This window comes from Ammospiza nelsoni, chromosome 17 (assembly GCF_027579445.1).
Source record: "Ammospiza nelsoni isolate bAmmNel1 chromosome 17, bAmmNel1.pri, whole genome shotgun sequence".
NCBI classification, from domain to species: domain Eukaryota; kingdom Metazoa; phylum Chordata; class Aves; order Passeriformes; family Passerellidae; genus Ammospiza; species Ammospiza nelsoni.
This window is the reverse complement of record NC_080649.1, coordinates 146,952-152,951: the sequence shown is the minus strand read 5'-3', so window position 1 is coordinate 152,951 and position 6,000 is coordinate 146,952.

Sequence of the window (6,000 nt, the reverse complement as noted above, 5' to 3'; positions counted from 1 at the left end):
AGTATTCGGAATTCTTCCCACTTCTGGTCAAGCTGCCTTTGCTCTTCTTGCAACTTAAAAACTTAAACAACTTGTAAGAACTGCTGTTCGTACAACTCTGGCTCTGCTCCTATATTGGGTTTGAGTAGCAAGATTTTATAGTGTAGGGGGGCTACAAGGGTGGCTTTTCTGAGAAGCCACTCCCTTCCTGCCTTTTCTCCTAAAGGCACGTCACTTGCTGCCAGTGACATGAGAAGTCACCGAATGTATTAGGACTGCATGTTCTGTGGTTTACAGATGCAGCTGGCCACCCCTCTGCAGCTTGCTGTGTCAGGCCTTTGCTTTGCACATGCTGCCACAGCCGAGGTTGAAGACAGCTGGTGTGTTTTTCACCCTGTGACAGGTGCCAGAAACTGCCTAAGGCACGCTCCATTGCTGCACCAGCCCCAAGCATGGAAGAGCTGCAGCCAGGCAGGATAGGTGGGATGTGCTGATTTTTGACAGCTGTGGTAAAACAGAGCTCCATGAGATGCAGATGAGGATCTTGGCATGAACAGCTGTGTGCCAGGAGTAGAGTTCCAGTCTTGGTGTGTCCCCAGTTGCAGAGATCTGGGGACAAGCTGATCAATGTTGCCTTAAGAGGGTCAGTTTCTGCCAACCTGCGTGGAAGGAGCACGGAGTTCTGCCAGCGCTGCCAGCTCAGGTGAGCACTGTGGGAATGCGTGAGTCTTGCTGACCTTGTGCAGAGATGCTCTGGGCATGCTTTGCATGGTGCAGCTGCGGATGTTGGGTTCGAGCCTGAGCAGAGCTGTAGGTTTCTGTTCCAGATGGTTGGGGTGAGTTCACAAGCACAGTCATTCCTGTTTCTCTTTACCAGCATGTGTTGGGTGATTTCCTAAGAGAAGATACAAGCCTCTGTGCAATCTCCTCCATATGAGCGAGACGTACATGGCCACAGCTCTGTGAAGGTAAGCTCTTTTCCTCAGGCTAGAGCCAAAGCAAAGTCCTTTTACAACAGCATTCATGGAGTATGGGTTCAGACTCCATGGATATTGGGGAAAACAAGAGGCTGACCCCAGTGTTGATGGCTACAGATAACTAGCAAAGGCAGAAGGGAGGAAGGAGGGCAGGATACTGGGGTCTCTGCAGGTGACATTCAGTATTCCCCAGACTAAAAGCAATGCACTCCTCCCTCCCCTGCAGCATCCTGTATCAGCTCACAGCCACCACCTCTAGAGCTTCAGTGTTTTTCAACCTGCTGCTTTGCTGACTAACACCTCCGCTTTCTCCCTGGCTCATTCATATTTTAGCTTGTTTCCTGAGCTTTGAGGTGGTTTCTTCTATTGCTTTCCCTTCCAGTAGAACACTGTTACTCATGTCTCAGCTGTTCCTTCTGCCATTTTTCACTAATTGTAATGTATGATTATCTTCCTCCTAAATGTCACCAGCCAGTAATGGTGCCTTTGACTCTAAAGTTATGCCAGGTCTGTATTTTTGATGCTGCTGGGGATATTGGTTTAATTCTGTTATGATAGGAGGAAAGTACAGAGGTAGTACTGTTTCTGTGGAGTTTTTTCTCTTTTTCGTCAAATCATGAACATGATAACTCCAAGCATGACTGGTTTTATATCCTAGAGAAAGAATTGTCAGCTCTGAATGTTGTTTTTTCAATGATTTATCTTGCTGATAAATACATAATGATGTTGCCCTTCTTCCAGTGATGGCAAAATGGTTTTGGGTCATGAATAACAGAAATCTACCAAGCTTTCCCTTGTGTGCCCTTCACGCTTGCTTCTTGGTGAATATTATTGCTGCAGGCTAGGCTGAAATTACACTTTTTATGAGTTAAATTTGAGAAAAACAGGCCTTTTGGTGCAATGTGTTTAAATTTATAAAGCTATTAGTCTTAGAGTGCTACCAGTGTTCCTGTTTTTAAAGTTAGCTCTGTAATATCAAATACATATTATTGCATGGTTTAAAAGTAGTATGGCTTGTGTCTGCCAGACTATCACTCTTTGGACTGATCAGACATGCTGCTCTTTCCCTCCCTCCTCTGCACAAATAACAATATTGGCACACCTTGGAGAGTCCTGTGTAATCAGGGGGCAAAAGCTACAGCACTGTCCTAGTGTGCTATCCTCACAACAGAAAGATATTACTTCTGGGAAATTTCTGACTTAGCCACGCAGCCTCATTAACCCTGTACTGTCCCACACTGCACCCAAGAGAGGTGGCAATCTCCACAGCCCACAGGCACCATCAGCTGAGACAAGTGTTTTCTAGAAGCTTGGGCCTGACATTGTGCCTGTGAGTGATCCTCAAAGCATGCAGAAGGGAGAGCTGGTCTTTCACAGAGGCCGCTCCAAACACAATGAGGAGTAGCTTCTGGATTGAGTTCATGCGACCATGCATGCCCTGACAGTGTGCAACCAGCTCAGTTACCAGCAACTACCTGGCAAGCATGCTCAAGAGCTGCCTGCCATGGCCTGAACATTCCAAAACATCTGTTTTTCAAAGGGTGAGTCAGAGGTTTGGAGGGCTTAACATGGAGCTCCCTCATCGTGCATCCTGCTGCTTTGTGCCAACTTCACTGCTGCAGTCTTCTTGGGTTATTACAGTTCCTTATTCTTGCTCCTAGCTCCTCCTACCTCCACGCTGTATTGTGTGTGCCAAATCCTTCCACAGTGCTGCTCATTTCCCTCTTGTCCAAGGATACAGTGAGTGTGTGTGTGTTCCTTGAAGCCCCTTTAAAGGTATGATTAGGTGAATTGGTGGATCCTCCCTCAGCATCAACCTTGCCATCTAAAGAGCCCCGGCCCAGACACAAGTCACAGGCGTGAGATACAGCAGGGGTGAGCCCCTCACCTGTGTAGGAGCCAGATGACCTCCCTGCCTGTAGTCTAAGGACTGGTGCTGTTGCCCTGATCCTGGGCCATTTTGGGAAAGGATGGAAGCTGAATGCAGTGGTCTTTGACTGTCTCCAATGTGGCACATCCTGTATTATGCAGTTTGGCTTAGCCCTCTAATACCTTGACACTGATGCCTCCTCACTGCAGAAATCTAAGCCCCACTATGACCTTTTAGATATGAGGCTTGTGAGTTTTTATCAGCTCTCCCACCCTTTTCTCATGTAAGAAAGCAGAACAGTACAGTAATAAATGTTGTGTGGGTGTTTGGACCTGAATTCATCACCTCCTCTCACCACATCCTTCTGTTGGCACAGTAATACTGATACAGTGGTGACGTCAATCTCCACTTATCACTGTGTATTCCAATACACCCGGCCTTGGTTGTGCACAAGTCGGCTTTGCTCTTCCTCAGTGCTAAGGAGCCCCACCTGCTCCTCAGCTCCCCAGGTGGGGTCTGCAATTGCAGTAATGATTTAACCAGGCTGGTCATGGAAGTGTTGGAGGGCTGAAATGCACAGAACAGGGCAGGTAATATCCGTGTTTCCACCAACTCTCCCTGCTGCTAGTTTGTTCCTGCTTGATGTTGCAGCTTCACTGTAAATCTTTCTTATAGCTGATGTGGCCCTTGTGGCCCAGCGTCATTGCTCTTAGCCTCTGGACAGTCAGGGCACCCCTTTGTCTCCCTGTTGCTTCAGCTTTCTGATTAGATGGCAGTGTGCATTGATAATGATTTTTTTTCAAGAAGAAAGCTTATTTGGGCATATAACTGGTGGACTGTGTCTTCCACTCTTTTTTTTGCTTGGGTGCAAAAAATTAATTTTCTCATGTTTGGAAATATTTTTTTCCTTTGTTTTTTTTTACTTAAACTGAGTTCTTAATTAGTTTTGATTTGGAGTTTGGGGTTTTTTTTTTGTTTGTTTTTGGGGGATTTTTTTGTGGTGGGGTTTTTTTTTTGTTTCCTTGGGGTTTTTTTACCTTTTTTTTGTGTGTGTGTTTTGTTGTTGTTTTGGGGGGTTTTTTTGTTTTGTGTTTTAAGTACATACATTTCCTGAAAACAGTTCAAACTGTCAGCTTAGACTGCATCAATGTTTGGCAGCTTATAGCATCATATTTCCAGATTCTTAACAAAAATAATCTTGATAAATGTCTGTCTGTATTGGTCCTATTTCCTGTTCTCTGGTATATTAAAAACTTGTAGCATCATTTACATGTGTATATTATGAATGGCTACTCAGCTTCATTGCTGTGATCTCATAAGGATATTACAGAGTTTGCAGATGTGGCACTTGGCAGCTGTAAAATGTTTGACATTTTATAACAAGTGTCTGTGTTGCAAGGATGCATGAAGCTGATTCTGAGTCCCCATTTCACAGACTGAGAAAATGAAACGAGGCGGTAGAAAGGACTTTTCTAATGCCAGACTGGGAATAAGTTCCTGCCTTTGCTCATTGCCCACTGCCCTTCTTTCCTCCAGGTTAACGATCACATGCTGACAGATAAAAGCAAATGGGAAGGGTGTAAAAAATGGAGGGATGTAGGAAAGGTGAGGGCCCCAATAATAGACTGGGATTGAAGCTTGCAGGGGGCCTGACACTGGAGCATGCTTTAGAATTAGGGCTGCTATACATCTCCATTGAAGTCATGAGGTCTTTGGCATCAAACACCACCAAGAGGCTGCTGCAGAGCTGCAGCTTTCCCAGCTCTTCTGCACATGTCTTGTCTGTCCATGTCCCCTCATAACAATCTGGAGCACAGCCAGGAGGTCAGACAGTTTCAGCAGTACTGAAACTGTCTGTGGTGCTCCTAGAGGTCAGAGTCCCTTCCTACCACACTGAGGTAGGGAAATAGAAGAAGATTAATGTTGGACTAATCTGGGGGCATTGGCGAGGGTAAGAGATGGAACAGTGGCATCCCAACTGAGGAGGTATTGTCTCTTTGTTTTAGCAGCTATTTTAGCAGATCCTACTGGTTTTCTTATTTTTGCTACTGTGCTCATCTTCATGAATCTTCCTTCTAGATTACAAGGCTGTATGCTAACCTCCCACCGTTGTGTAATGGCAGTCTCTGGTAACTCTGTAAGACATTTACCCAATCATCTACTTGGGCTCCTTGCTTTGACTTTTTCCAGTTAAGTCCTGCCTGTCCCTTCAGGTCAATGGTACCATTATCTGAGCGGAGAAAGAAAAGTAGGGGAGGTCCTTGAAAGAAACCACAGTCCAATAGGTAAAGGCAGCAAAGACTTTCCTTGCATTGGTCTGTTCATTTAGGCATGAATAAGCATAAAAACAGGGAGCTACTGCAATATCGTGAATACGAAGCGTGAGAGGCCCTGCCAGTTGGATTCTGAAATAAGTGGTGGGTCTGCAGACCTCTCGGAGGGCCCAGCCTTTCCCTTTCCTTTTCCTTTCTTTTTTCTTTTTCTTTCACAAGTTGCCTTTCTTAATTTTCTATGGTGGCCAAGAGTGTGGAGCATGAGAGTCACAATACTAAGTGATGCTGAGATGGGCTCATGGTGCAGCCAGTCTCAGCATGAAGTCAAATGAGCAGGTTTCAGATAGCAGGATAACAGCAGGCCTTCCTCAAAAGAATGTGGGTTTGGAGAAGAGCTATGGAAGATGGGTGAGATCACAAGATGGAGTTAGACAGTGGACTGTATCTCAGTGCCTAGGGACTGCACCACCAAAAGTAGTGGTAATGATGAAAGTTATTATACAGAGAAAACTTGGAGAGCTTGGACCAGAGGGGTCAAGAAAAGGTGTTTACTCAAGGCAATGTGTGATGCAGAAAGAAGGGCTGGAGTACAAATGTAGAGAGTCTGCCCTGCCAGTGGCAGCAGGTGAGGGAGGATGGCTGGGTGTCTGGGGCTCCTTGCTGAGCTGGAACAGTGCTTCATGGGCTGGGTTTGTTTGGCAGGAAAGAAGGGGCAGCAGCTGCATCATTGCTCCCACAGCAGGGTGTGACACCTGTGTCTGTGGCACCTCCAGAATGAGTCTTGCTAGTCTCACCTGGGCACTGACACCCTGAGAGCACATCTGTGAGCTCACATGAGGCTGCAGGGGCTTTCTGGTGACTGCTAAATTTGTTTTGCTTTCATTATTTGAGTAAACCTGGG